The 15,612-nt window shown below is 40.5% G+C and overlaps 1 long non-coding RNA gene across 3 annotated transcripts in view; it reads right to left on the bottom strand.

Annotated features, from left to right (window-relative positions):
• The window catches only part of LOC115020491 (uncharacterized), a 152,089-nt gene that overhangs the window by 102,322 nt on the left and 34,155 nt on the right, over positions 1–15,612 (bottom strand). Inside the window, exon 4 of one of the 3 annotated variants that reach the window (XR_003833583.1) lies at positions 3,184–3,305. The exons of the other annotated variants lie outside the window; for them this stretch is intronic. This is a non-coding gene — a long non-coding RNA (uncharacterized LOC115020491). The remainder of the gene's footprint in view (positions 1–3,183; positions 3,306–15,612) is intronic. 3 annotated transcript variants of the gene reach the window in all.

Here is a 15,612-nt window from a genome sequence, read left to right as displayed (position 1 = left end):
GTTCACCATAATGTCTACACATGAACAATGTTGATAGTGATCCATTGGGTTTTAGACATATAGACATAATCATTTGGAACCAGCCCACTCTTAAAACGCTTATTGATCATGATCCTAAATCATTTTAGGTCAATATATAGAATAATTCATTGATCCATTTCTGTTTTTTGGTACACAATCCACAGTGAAGATATTGCAGCGGATTGACACACTATGCGTGGCTGTGCATGAGGGATGTAATAAAACGGTCTATGATGGACTTAATGTGACTGGCATACTACTGTGCAGTCCAAAGGTCACGGTTACAGACAGGAGGGTATAACCAAGAAGGCCTGTTTCCTTTGGAAGCGGAGAATGGAACTTCCAAAACTCCAGCCAAAGACAAAAGAGACATTTCAAGTCAGCGTAAAGTAAATTCTGAGGGCGGCCAGGACAAAAGATAAAACATGGTTGTCAGTAAATACAGCGGTGATGACAAGACGAACCCAATCTGGCAACAGGGATGGAAACCATTACTTCCAACTGGACTGGAGCTTTGAAGATTGGAGGAATCTTGTGGTGGGATATCCACCCCCCAACCAGACACCCCAGCAGAATCCACCAGTACTCTCTCATTTGTACAGATGTCCAGCCAAATAGTGTGTGCGTGGGTGTGCTTTTGTGTGAGTGTGTGGGTCCCATCCTTCCTGTGTGCACACAAATCCACAATGTACACACACATTCTCTACCTCGGCTCCCATGTTTCATCCTCTCCGCTCTCCCCGTGTTTGTCGAGCTCTCAGGCCCAAATCCATTATTACCTCCTGAAATGACAACTCATTTCCACAAATGTAATCCCTTCCCTTGCCTGCGTGAGGCTGTAAAGTAAACACAGTTCTCTCTATAGAAAGCACAAAGCAAGGAGGGTAGGGATGCACTACTTCACATTTGCAAAGGGAACTCAGAATGGTGAACGCCAGACCCAAGGAGTGAAGATGATAAAGAGAGAGCATTTGAAAGGATTTATTCCAAAGCACCACAGTCTGTATAGATGTATATATATATATATATATATATATATATATATATATATATATAATAAATACACTATGTCTTCTGGGAAGAGAAGATAGTACTGGATGTGACGATGTGCAAAGGTTTTTCCAGTACCTATCTTAAAAAAGAATGTCATCAATGACTTCTTAAAACTTTATATTTCTTCATAAATACACAAATCTGTAAGTTGGACGAGCTGATTCCACTTGTGTCCAACGCAGCTTTAAATCAAATGACTTTTACGATGACTGACCTTAATTTGCGTTGTTTTAAGATCTTTCAGTAATGCTTTTTAGTATTTATAATCTAAAATATAACTTTGTATCGTGCCTTTTCTTTATTACCTTTAAGCCAACATCGATAATCAAGGAAGGTGTTGTAAAAAATAATAATTCACATTGTAGAATGTCTTCAGGATTATTCTTATTATCAATGAATATCTTAGTCTGGAAAATGTCCAACACCTGTAAGAAAATGTGCATCATGAGAGCACCAGAGCCCAAGGTGACATCTTCAAATGACCAAGTACATTAACACATTGCAAATCCTCTTGTTTGAGAAACTAGAAGCAGGTGTTTTAATGTCTATTAGCTGTTTGGGAGGTGAGTGATGGAAGCAGTCGTGGGATATATAACAACAGAACAATGGGGCACTGACACTTGCAAAAGAATGAAAAAAACTTTGTGATTGTTATGTCAACTCCAGGGCAGAAGCCAGTCAGTGGTCCAAAATGGCACCGAGCACGTTAAGCCCACTTTAATATTCACTTTTGGTTTGCTCTAAAATTTCCCATGCATTGTTTTGATGTGTGACGGTTGACCTTGTGATGTTACGACATATCTGATTAACCATTCCATGATTGACAGCACGGTGCCTATTATCATGTCCTTAGAAGTGCCCAAATGTATCTTCAGGAACTCATCCCTTAACAGGGTAAACATGAGTGACGTGGTGGGAGTAGAAATACAAGTAGAAATGTGTTATGTGTGGAGCAATAGTAGGAATGTGCAGGTGAAGTGTTGGCATACAGTAAAGGAGAACAGAAAACAGTATCCCCTTTATGCTGAAGTTGTTTTAGTAAACTACAGAGCAGTTAAGATTTACCATTCATTTGAGCTGCTTATTTGGCAAACGATACGTTTGCCAAATAAGCAGCTCAAATAAGCTGAATGTGTTTTGTAGAACCAAACATCCTCACTGCCTTAATTCAAAGGTTGAGCATCATGCATAAACACACACACACACACACACACACACACACACACACACACACACACACACACACACACACACACACACACACACACACAGAGAGAGCTCCGTCACAGAGATAAACAACAATAAAAAAAAAATGTCCTCCATCAGCTTGCCCACCAATCCATCCCTCACCCTCAGCCACATCATATGTGACTGGTTTAATCGCAGGCCAATCACTGCCGGGTCACAATTAATAAAAGCCACAACAGCCGCAAATAAACAAGTCCAAATTGCTGCCTTAATCGAATGATGCAAACATCGGTGAGTTACAAAAGTTCACTGCCGCCACTGACAATTTCCTAATTGTATTCACTCATTCATGGCAATTTTATTAACATGGAGCGGATGTCTTCTGCCCTTCCACTGTCACAGCACCAGGGATCTAATTTCATTATTTTCCACAAGATTTGCTTGACTACTGCCGCCATGCTAGTGGCGCGCCATGGCCAGATGTTTATGCTATTTAAATGAGGAAGCAAAGCCTGTTGGGTAAACATAATTAAAGAAAGTTGAAGCTTTTTTTTTCTTCTTCTTACTTCCCCTCTTCCTTGCCCTCTCTTTGTCTACCTACCACTTCTCCTACAAGTCTCTCTCCCTTTCTTTCTTAACTTTACTTCATTAGACAAATTTCAATTAACATCAGAGCCACATGTTTGTCTGAGCAGGAGCACAAGGCCTGCATGGAGTGCTGGGTACGCAGAGAAGTGTGACGCAGTGGACATCGACGGGATTCACAGATGCTTTAGTTTACACTTAACATGCAAATGCACAGAGTTTGCACACAACTAGCAACAATCTAGGAGTTTTCTTCACAGGACATGTGGGCCGATTGTTAAAGTCAATCTCCTGAAAGTGTGTGTGCATGTGTCATCATTCACAGCTCTATCCTACCTGAGCGGCTGATGAATCCAAACACCGTTGACCTGTGGCCTCCTCTGTGTGTGTGTGTTTATTAAAATCATCATCCAGTGCAGCCCAATCACACAGCCATTACTGTCCACGCCTGTCGCATGCTAAATAAGAGGAGAGACAGAGTAACAGAGAGAGAGACTGAGGGTAAATTAAATCACTCATGTCACGGTGCTAATAGGCCAGACTCACTCTCCATGTAATTCCAGGGGCATGCGCTGCAAAAAAATAAGTTGGGTTAAAAAAAAAATCTAAAGCAAGAACAATCTATTAGTGCCAATATCACAGACAGAGTGTTACAAGAGGTCATTACAAGATTATGTAAACCAAGAGGGAGCATTTCCATGCAGTGGTCATTTACATGTGATTATTGCATCAGAGTTATGCAGTGATTATACAGGGTGCGCCTCAGACATGTCAAGCTACACACGCAGACTCAGGGCATGCACACACGCACACTGAATTATGTGATGAGCGTAGAGGGGACTTGATCTTCAAAATAAAAGCAAACTCACAACAGCTTCTGTTTGCGGGGAGGTTGTTCAAAGCGAGGATTTATTCGCCGATGCCCTCATTTAGCGGCATGATTAGGGGGACGCCTCGCTCATAAAAGCCCTCATTCTAACTACCAGAAGCAGAAGCATCCATTTACTCCCTATGATAGAAAAACACCCTGTTCTCTGTGTGCATTGCCGCCCCGTGCAGCCGGCTTGATGGCTGAAAAATGCTTTGCAGCTCCAGCCATACAGGCGCTTTTTAAGTATGCAGTGCGAGGCACATTCGATACCCTTTAGTGCACACGAACTGAGTAGCTGTCAAAAATACAACAGGCATCTCAAGTAATTATGCAGATTTATGCAAAACATTAACAAGAAGAATTAAAGGCACAAATGAGGTGGCTACACTTGAATTGTTAAGATTATGAATAATTACCATGAATCTTTTTGCTCTTAATATAACTTGTTTTTGATAAACAAAGCCTTAATTATCGGAATACTTTAGAGGATTCCGGTGACCTTCATTAATCTTAGACAACAAGTCTCCTGTGAGACTTGAGATGAGGCCTACGCACGTGCACTCACACACACACACACCCGTACATGCCCACACACATCCGTATAGGGTAAACACGCACGCATGGCAGCGCATATGCTAACTAGCCACTTCAGCCCGCAGCAAGGAGACAGACAGGTACGTCTCCTTGTTAAGCCAAGAGAGCTCCTCACACTCCCTGGTGTGTCCAGGTACGCTAAGCCAGGAGGACAGATGCACGCACACATACACACAGCAGGTGACTCAGATGCTCCTGTGAGAATTGGCAGCACCAAGTTCTTGACTAATTACAATTACATCTCACTTCCCTCCCCTTTCCACTTTCCTCCAACTTTGGACATGAATATTCCAGTGGAGCCATTGTGCATTGGACACGCTGCTCAATATGTCCCATAATTAAAAGCATGATGTGCGAGATAAAAATACTAAGGGGGCTCAGACTCTGCTCAGAGCTCGCTGTACCAGTGGGGAGAAAAATGAAATTCAGCTTTTTCTCACCCAAAAACAACACAGTGCAGTGGAGCAGAAGAGTTTAATCTGTAAAACAGAAGAAAAAAACTCCCCATTTCTCTTATTAGTAAGAGATATCTTTGGTATTAAAATCCTAAAAATACATTCAACAATGAGTGTATTATGTAAGCACATACTGTTCCAAATCAATTACTTTCTGTGTCAGTCAGTCAGACATGGAGAGATGTGTTGAAGCCAAGATTCTCTGGGACAGGGTCACAAAATACAGGGGAAATTGTAAACCAGTGCTAGAAAATATTACAATTATGTTTGATATATAGTTGTACACCCTTTACCGATGAGAAAGCATTTAGCTCACATCTGGTGATAATAGTGACATTAGTGACAAACTTAAAATCACTAACTCAAAAACCTCCTCCTAGAATTAAAAAATGATGACTGCTATTTAGTTTTCCACTCGTGGTAATAATAACAAACTGTTGGACAAACTATTGACTTTGATCAAAATAATCAAACGAAAAATCTGGAATAAATTGGAAGCAGACAAACAATTGAACAGGCTCTGATGCTGCGGCCCAGTAATACAACAACATAGTGTACATATATATATATATATATATATATATATATGTATGAACCCAGCAGTGAACACAGTGTCAACTAAAATGAATAAAGAATATGTATTACTCATGTGTCATTAGCATTTAAATATTATGCATAGTAACTAATACTATTAGCTTAAGTTTGATTATTCATGTGTTGATCATAGTACGTCATGACTTTGCACCCTGTGATCCTTTAACAATTATGTCTGGTCCCATGGGCGCCAGGCACCCACGGGTCCTGTCAATCACATCTGTGCTGATTGTTTTGGTTTATTTGTCATGTTGTTTCTATTTTTTTCCATCTTCCTAATGATCCTTTGCAATACTTCTGTGCAGAGCGCAGGTCGAGAGTCATTCACGTCTATTATGTCTATGCATCCTTTACACACAGAGTAGTATTCATACACACAGACACACGTGTTAAGAAGTTATGTACGATCTCTTATCCAGCACAGAGTCCAAACAAACTCACTGCTGATCAACAAGATAACCAGAATCAGAAAACTTTTAAAAACCACCTTCAAAACAGAGGAAGCTATCGTAACGTATTCTGTGTTGCATTATTCACTTTGATTTAGCGTCACCTAAAAAAAAAAAGTTCCTCTAAAGAACAGTGGTTTGTAGACCGTTATGAGACAGGAGTTGATTGTCACCAAGCTTCTGGTATCGTGACGTGAATGTGTCATGTGAGCGCCTCATAAAGCAGTGACTACATGAAATACACCGCAGCCGACGTATTATAGCAATCTGTTCAAATCAATCTAAAATGGTTCTAAAGAGACTAGCTTATATCTACAACTGAATTTCCATTTCACTGCTTAATCACACGACATATTGCAGTCTGTGCGTCCTGGGAGAGGGATCCCTCCTCAGTTGCTCTCCCTGAGGTTTCTTCCATTTTTCCCCCTTTAATTTTGGGGTTTCTTTTAGGAAGTTTTTCCTTGTGCGATGCGAGGGTCTAAGGACAGAGGGTGTCGTAACCTGTACAGTCTGTAAAGCACACTGAGACAAATGTATAATTTGTGATATTGGGCTCTATACATACATTTGATTTGATGTTTGTTATCGATCTCTATGAGTAAGCAGCAGTAGGAATAGCAACAGTAGCCGACTATGTGTCAGGTATGTTCACAACTTTATAAACTCAATAGTTTTCTGTCTATCAAGCAGGACAATTGTGGGTTTAATATACTTGATATGGATCGTAGCTTTCGGGCACTAAATTGTGAATACTTTCTCATTTAAGTGTGGTTTAACTTTGTTCAAAACGTTTGAATCATCTCAAAAATCATCACTTTGTTTAGGTCCATCAAAGCTTTATAGATGAGATCAATGCTGGGAACGTCCAGAAAGATAACGACAGAAAAAAAAAGCCACAAAATTGGTGCCAACACTTTATGAGATTGATGCAGCTGTACATGTTGACTTCCAAAAGGTAAAAAAAAAAAGGTGTATCCGCCCAAATGTATCTGATTGCTCATTTAACTCCGTTTTCATTTTTTTCAGTTCAGGACAGGGGAGGGCAGCTTGGACTGAATCAACTTTAAAATATCGATAGCTGAACAGCTGAACAAAGAAATTACAAGCTGGAAAAGAACTTCTGAAAGCCAGAAATCTCAGCAACTGGCAAGTGATTGGTATTGATCAATAGTGCTCTTCCACAGATAGAACCTCTGCATGTATGTTATGGTTATTGTGTTCTATATGGCACAAGAAAGTCTTATTCAACATTAAATGTTCTGGCTCTTTCAGCACCATTTTGATTACGTCTGGACTTTAACCCTAATCTTTTTAACCTCCTAATCTTTGAGTTGAGAGAGGGAAGTGATGAAGCTTGAACCTCCTTAAACTCCTTTACATTTAGACAGAAATGTTTATGTGGTAAATCCACAGTAGGCATATGCTTCATGTTAATATGAGTGGAGGATCTCTTGGGGACAAAATTGCCGTACAAAGCTCCACTGAAACCATAATTAACTTGTGTTCATACAGATTGTTTCCCTCATGATGATCATCAAATGGAGGTCACAGTTTTCCCACTTTTTTATTTACCACCACATCCCTGACACCCAACAATTATCATATGGAGCCATTAAGCATGTTTGAAATATTCTGTCTCACCATATGTTTCCAGAGGCAGTGCTGTTAGACCGAGTCAGAATCCTTCCCTGGGATGTCTGATGAGATGACAGCTACACAAGCCAGACCCGTGTGACTGCTCTACTGTCCCTAATAACAATAACTCCAACTGTAGTATTTCAGTACTGCTCTATTGATCATGGAAACCCAGCATTCTTCATCTAGAGGAGAACAAAACAAGCCAATACAGCTTTCAAATGCTTTACTGCCCTCTGGAAAACATCAATGCAGGAATATTGGCCTGGTTTACATAGAAGGCGAAAAGAGCAAATGAAGAGAGGGGGGAAAAAGATGGCCTCTGTTAAACTGTTAGTCAGGAGAGCCAGATTTACCATTTCTATTTCTACATTTTCCCTCTGTGGATCGATGGAGGAGTCGGTTCATTTTCTCCGACATCAATACTGCGGAGCCCGGTACAGTTCGCTCCCCTCCAACTGCCTTTCATCCTGGACACACTGGAGCTTATGGATGTTAGTGTTAGCCTGACGCTCGAGGTGACGGCTGCCCTCAGCAAAGGATCAGCTCAGGCTCACCTTACCATGCTGTAACCTCACCGCGAGGAGGCAGAGAGAGAGGAAAGGGAAAACAATAAATATCTGACCTCTCATGAGTGGTTCGGGGCGATGTCTACCTCTCTTGTAATCAGTTGGTGGAACTTTCAAGGACCTTTTCTCACTTCCTGCTCAGCAGCAGGATGGTAAATGTTGGCCGGTTACTACACTTCCTGCCCTGGCGTCTGACTGTGGAGGTGTCTCGTGGAGGGAGAATGCCTTTTTAAGTGCCGGCAGCTCTCAGCAGCTTTTCCCCCAACCCCGGCTCAAACCTTAAAGCAGCGCAGGGAGAGGAAGTTGAAGAAAACTGGCCTAAATCTCAGCGCTTAAGGGCAGCCCCAACCTCCATCTCAGCACCCTGACCCCACCTCCTGGGGAGCGAGTTGGTCGAGGCGGTCGTCGAGTCGGGCTGTGGAGAAGGGGAGAGGGTGGGGGTGGACTTGGCATGCATCTTTGAGAGTGTAGTCCAAGGTGCTCACAGGAAATCATGCCCCAGGACGGGAGCACTACACTCTGTTCACATGACTTCTGTTTGATGCTTGTGCTCCTTTTTTCATTTCTTTTTTTATTTTGTTTGATTTTTGTTCTTTTATAAGAAATGGCACATGTGCAGCCCATGAAATCAATGTGTGTAATAAGTTTGAAGTGTCTTGTTGCTAAAGGTAAGACAAAATCCTCTCATCTAAAAATAAATCATTTGTCTTTGATACAGGAGACTATATACTGATATAAGTCTAGCATAGTTTACATTGTTCTCAACTAATGTAATAATAAAAAAACTGTTTATTTTTCTCACAGTTGTATTTAATGAAAATAATTATGCAAGGACATGTTGACAATATCAACACGTCCTCAATACACATCAACCTGTTTCAAGAATTTTCCAAACTTTTGTGGTAAAATCATAAAACAAACTAGAATAAACCAGGTTTTTGCAATACAATAATAAAATAATTATAGAATAACGCTTGGTTGCAAAAATAAATAAATATTACAAATAAAAATATATAAATAAATTAAATCTGTTTTAAGGTAACTGGTTTTGTATTTTACACATTTAATCTTTCTTACACATAGAGCTGACCACAAACCAGCCTCTGTTACATCTGTTACAGTTAGAACACTTTGTTTGACACAAACACATTTCATTAGAACACACTGTAATTAGAACACACTGCATGTTTTTCTCTCAAGTTTGCATCTGTGCCTTTTCTCGAGACTTCAGCACTGCAGTTTTTTTCCAGTCAAGTATTGCATTTAACCACAAAGGCGTATGTGCAACATATTGCTCAGATTCTGACCCTGACGCCTTCATAATTAGGTCTAAGTGAAGTGCTGTGGTTGCTGTGGCTAGCTCCCTGCCTTCACCTGCAGTTATGTCTCCAACATGGAGAAACTGGCAGCACTGCCATTTGTACTCTGGTGTGTTTGTGCCACCCCTCTCCCACCACACACACAGTCACACACACACAGTCACACACATACACACACACACACACACACACACACACACACACACACACACACACACACACACACACAGTCTATGAGAGTCTGCCCCCACCTCCAGGCAAGCAGATGTCCCCTTTAGTTAGCATGTCCACGTTTACACACACACACAAACACACACACACACACACACACAAACACACACACACACACACACACACACACACATCCTAGGTAACATGGATGTTCACAAAAGATTGTGAAATGAAGTCTTCTGTCTGGCTCTGTTCACAGCTGAATCTGTCCCACTTCCCACTTGAGAGTTCTTTCCTCACATGTCTCACAGATCTGGAACTTTCTGAGTTCCTGTGTTTTTGTACTACAGGGAAACAGAACCACAACACAAAGACGACAATCTGAGTTTGTCACATTTGCCAGTACAATAACTAATTCTGACACACACCATCTTTTTATGTGCACGAAAGCATGGGCCTAGTAAAAGACAACAAAAAATATATATAAATGAAATATATACTTGACTGATTTCTGCACCAGGCAAAACTTGAAAGCATGATGCTTTTCTGGGGGGGGGTTTCACTCCAGGCACGTGTCTGTTCAACATTGCCGTGATATGAGACAGACGTTACATCCTAGAATAGACTCGAGAGCGTCTCTTTTTAGGATTTCTGTAAGAAACAAATATTACAAAATACGCTTTTGCTTGAAAATGGTGCCAAAAAGCAGAAATGGTATGCATCTATATTTAAATACTTATTTGTCCTGTCTTTCTATCTCTCTCATACACACACACACACACACACAGAATCTCTCTTACTCAGCTCCCCCCTTTATTTGGGATTTTGCCATTACTGAAGGTTTTATGTCGGTGTGTGCGTGCGTGTGCGTGTGTGTGTGCGTGCGTGCGTGTGTGTGAAAGAGAGACTGCATGTAGTGCATTTGTAGGAGAGGCTCGACCTGACAAATATATTCGGCTCCCAGTATCACTGCCGAGCCTTAAAATTCATGTAAAACACCGGTAACTCCCTGTGCTTTTTAAAAAGGGATCGGCTGATACAGGATAATGATGGAGATTTCAGCTTGATTATGGGAGCCCATCCCCATCAAATATCCCATTCCTTTTTCACATTCGGGCTTTATGAAAAAAAGTTATTTAAAAAATCGGTCCGGTATACCTGGAGCTGCAGGCATTCAAGTCTCAGCCATCTATGGAAGAGACAGAAAAGAGAAAAGAGAGAGGCTGTGCATGTAGGTTTAGATGAGTTGAAGCTCTCTAGTTCTCAATATTCAAGAAGAAAAATGCATTTACTCTCAAGTTCAGCCTCTGAATCTTAATTTTAAGGAAAATCACAATTTATTTTACAACATTTTATGATTGCTTTGGCTCCGAACAGTTTTAATGTGCAATATCTTGTAATTATGGGAGGTTCTCAACCTGGAGATTGGAACCTGGTGGTCGCAAAACAAAATGGTCACGAGATGAATAATTTAAAAAAGCATCTGTCTGCAACACAAAATGATTTCCATTTTTTAGGCTTTCTTCTAATCTTTGCCTTTTATTGTAGTGAGTTACTTAAATACTGCATATTTTTACGTCTTTGAGCCTCCAAATATAAAGTTTAATCAAATGAAAAAGACTCATTGGTTGAAATGGTCACAATATTGTAAAAACAACATGTAACAAACATTGTGTCGCTTTCAAGAGTCAAGAGACAAAGAGGTTGGGAACCGTTCACATAGCCGATAACATTGAAATCATTCTTTGAAATGAAGCAGTGCATCAAGTTTATCAGAGCATTACAACATTGTTTATTAAAGTTAGTTTTTAATTATTATTTTTTTAAACATCATAATATAGAAACTTTATCAAAAAATAACTAATTCTCAGGAGTATGAAAATAATACAGAAAACAATAACAAAGATATGTTATGTACACGGAGTCACAGAAGTAAGTTTTTGCGTACTGAAGAATTCCTTTGAAAACTTACATTTTAATTTGCAGTATTTTACAAATGCATATAAAAAGCTTAATTACTGTCATGCAACGGTGAGAGACAGTAAATCATGTTCTCAGTCCTCAGAATACAGACACCTCATATCAGCAATTATGTTGCAATGCTGCTCACCTGTGTAATATTGTTAATGTACGATACTGATGTGCCAATGAAGGGAGAAACCATTGTGCCATTATACTGCACTGTATTTACTCATTCAATCAAATATTTGTACTTGCTCCTAACAGAGTAGCATCTGTTACAGGAAATATTAAACTTTGGTAATTTAAAAACACAGATTAGGACTCATCTGTAATTTCAAGGATTTGATACACGAGTGAATAAACAGGCAAACTAATAAAGGCTATTGTTGAGATTTTAGGATCAAATAAAGCTTGTAATGTGATGATGAGAAGGACATTAAAATCATCATCATGACAAGTATAGAAAACTAAATGAATCCCAATGATCTCCACATTCATTTTTGAATCGGATGCTAAAAAACTTTTCTGTTGTTTAAATATGAGTTTTTCATCGTGCCCTAATATATTGTGTGCGGATGTCTTTACTGGGTAGATGGTGAACTCGGCCACCTCCTGCATGTCTGTGCCCATCAAACTGACATCAAGCTGACAACTTTTGATTCCTTTCTAAGGTAAATTAAGTTCTGTTCTCATGTAAGCTCAGACACAAAGGTGGTAAATGGAGAAAGGGTGTATGTGTGTGTGTGGGGGGGGTAAAAATAAGTATAGGTCAACAACAAGTCAACGCGACCATCTCCGTTTATTTTACTCCGAGCAATTTAGAGCGACACACATGTCTGCTTCAGGAACCTATAGCATTCATGTTGATAACCTATGAGATAAATATGCTAAAACATTCGTCTGTGTGAAGGAGAGGGTGAGAGGAAACAAGGAGAGGGTGAGGGAGAAAGAAGGAGGTGCAACAGGCACACACATAATCAGAAGTTGCTGGTAATGTGCAGGCATTCACCCATTGGACGAACATCTTTCACTTTATTAGCATGACAAAGAATACAATCATTTTGGCTATGCCTGAATGCCGTTTTCATTAACTTCCCAATGATTTATTAACAAAAGTGTCAGGAATGCCGTGAAAGCTGCAGGCCTCGGCCAAAACCAAAAAAAAAAAAAACGGAACAAGAAACAGAGAAAAAATAATGCAAAGCAGATAAAGAAATGTCATCTTAGGAAATGAACAAAGAGAGACTAAGAGAGAGGGGAAGAGGGGTGAATATGGGGTTAAAAGGTAGACGGTTTTATAACAGCGGATCCCATTCTAAATGTAAAGTATATCCAGTTAATTATGACATTCATTAGGTCTTAACACAGCACATTCAGACAGAGACTCCCAGCTGGGAAACATTCTCCAGTCGACTAATAGGGAATTCCATCAGCCATGGGAATGAGGCTCACATGGTTTTATATGCTGCTTCACAGAGTCTGCATGTATGAAATTAAAAAGACGACCAGTAGTGGAGTAGTGGAGGAGCAGAGTATAGCTGTCTAAGCTACAATGTGTTTGTAGACCAAATACATTAGGACTACTTTCACTAGTACAATAGAGTGGTGCAGGGATGACGTATTTCTGTATTTTGTTTTAGTTAGCATCGCCTTGGTTCTCTCGACAAAAAGTCAATGTCATTTTGTATTATTGCAGATAATAAAAATGAGAATTGGCATGCGTATTCACACTGACAACAAGGATATATGAAGTGAAAACTGAAGCAGCATCCTGTAGACCAGGACTGATCCGTCCATTGCGTTCAATGTTTCCTTCTGTATGAGTAAGTTATGAGCAGAAGAGACTATAAATGAGTCATAGACCTGTTTCGTTTGGATCCCTATTCGATCATGGTATGCTTTTATGGACACACTTTTCATTGGGGTTCTTGGCTGGCTGCAAAGGTGTAACAGCTCATTTAAGTATCCAAAAGGCCTGCCTGGGAGTCCCACATCACCGCCGTCACCCACAACACAAACAGTAACAATGGAAAGAAGGGAACTTGACAAGTGTTTTAAAAGATCGAGCTCTCCACCACTGAGCTGATGAACGACTCTCTCCTTGCCAGTCCTTCTGAAAAAAACAGCCAATGAAAATAAGCTCAACAGTGCAATTTAGAGAGCCTTATAAATCAATCCTGGTGAGTACACATATTTCTGTGTGGGGAGAATTTATATGTTTAATTACTGAGTGCAGGTGCCGGGCCCTGGCTTTACTCATTACAGTAAGATATATGAACGCCGGCGAGAGCCTGGATAGCGCAGGACAAAAGGGAGGACAAAGTAATTAGCTCGCTCTTATTTAATGGGACCCTTCCTCAAGTCGTTCCCGGCTCCCGTCGCGACTCCTCGTCCATATGCTTCAATTCAGAAGTCATTTCATAAAGGACCACTGGTGGCAGGTAGCACAGCAGCAATTAACACTGGTGCGGAATGGGATCGGCGGGGATTGAAAATGAAGTGTTAAACACTGTGTAATTTTTGATTGTCCAGCATTTCTTACCACTAGCCCCCCCCTCCCCCTCCCTCCCTCCCTCCCTTCCCCTCTGATGGATTTTCCCAGAGAGACGAAGAGCCAAGCACTGTGATTCCCTGCTGAGTGGGACCGGGCTGCAAATGCCTTTGGCCACAGAGTGGTCCAGGTTGGTTTTGGCCGGGTGTGTGTGTGTGTGTGTGTGTGTGTGTGTGTGTGTGTGTGTGTGTGTGTGTGTGTGTGTGTGTGTGTGTGTGTATGTGTGTGTGTGTGTGTGTGTGTGTATTTGGCCAAAGTGTTTGTTTATCCTCCTGTGATCTGATAATGGACTTGTTGGTAGATTCAGCTTTGGCGATCCTAAGCCTTTGTGTGTGAGTGTTTGTGTTTGGCCTAGTGACACCTGTACTGTGTGCAAAGGCTAGCATAGACACTAGAAAATAGTTTAACAGCAAACAATGAAGAAGAAATTAATAAATAACTAAATTCTGACAATAACAAATGAATATAAATAAACAGACAATTCTTTTTTTTTAAGGATAAAAAGAAGTTCATATCAGTGGTCACTCATTTGAATGGTAACTCAGTAAGTAAGTTGATGACAAAAATGTATCTTTGCTGTTTGTGTCAGGTTTGTGTGTTCTTATTTTCGGAGGAAGAACCTCCACTCCACCAGCACTGTACAATCCCTAGTGGACTGAGTATTTTTGTAACAACTCCGACTGAGTTATACGTCTTCTTTCTAGTTGATTGCAGTAACATTAATTTCAGGAGTTGCGTCAACTTTATAGTTTTGAACCAGGACCTTCAGTATTTGGATTAAGTAATGTCGGCAACCTCACAGTATGGTGATTGATCGATTCGACTCAATTTCCCATGATCCTTTGTGTCTTGACCCTCCCTTACTTCCTGCAACCTGACTTCGCCTTTTCGCATATAGGTGTGAAAACTCAGCTGATAAAATCAAAACACAGCCATGTGTTTTTTCTCTTTCTGCTCTCCTCCTCCACGGACCTCATCGATCACGCCTTCGGAAAGCACGACATCACAGCCCGCAGCATCTGATGGCTCTCTGATCACTAAACTCTTCGGTTAATGGCAAAGGAAGCGAGTGCCTGACCAAAGTAAACAAGTTAGCCTTCACAATAGAAGCAACAAGTAGTTAGCAAGAAGCTAACTGCATTATGCAGGTTAACAAACGGAGCAACTGGTCTCCTCTGTCCTGCACACAGCTGACTAAGCTGCAAATAGCACAAAGGCACAACGACTCGATTGGCAGCACGCCGCCAAAACAAAGACAACACGCTGCTTCCCTTCATCTGAAAGGATTTGCCAGTTTAGATAAGAGCTAAGTAGCCTTTGCATTCATGAACTGAACCTCTACTGGGAATAGTATATTATTTAGTATACATTAACTATACACAGCTAAGTAAGCATAATCATGAATTTGACTATTAGCATAGCGACACACACAAAAGGACTCAAAGCTTCTGCTTTATATGTACCCTTTGTTCTACACACATGTGTGCATGTGTACACAGAGCACAGGACAGCGATAATATTTGATTGATAATATTTAATCAATATTTACAGTAGGTTAACTATTAAAAGTGACTCAGAATCGACTGATAGGCTAC

Source organism: Cottoperca gobio, chromosome 15 (genome assembly GCF_900634415.1).
Source record: "Cottoperca gobio chromosome 15, fCotGob3.1, whole genome shotgun sequence".
NCBI classification, from domain to species: domain Eukaryota; kingdom Metazoa; phylum Chordata; class Actinopteri; order Perciformes; family Bovichtidae; genus Cottoperca; species Cottoperca gobio.
The sequence above is the reverse complement of the archived record's forward strand: the minus strand, read 5'-3'. Positions and strand labels throughout refer to the sequence as shown.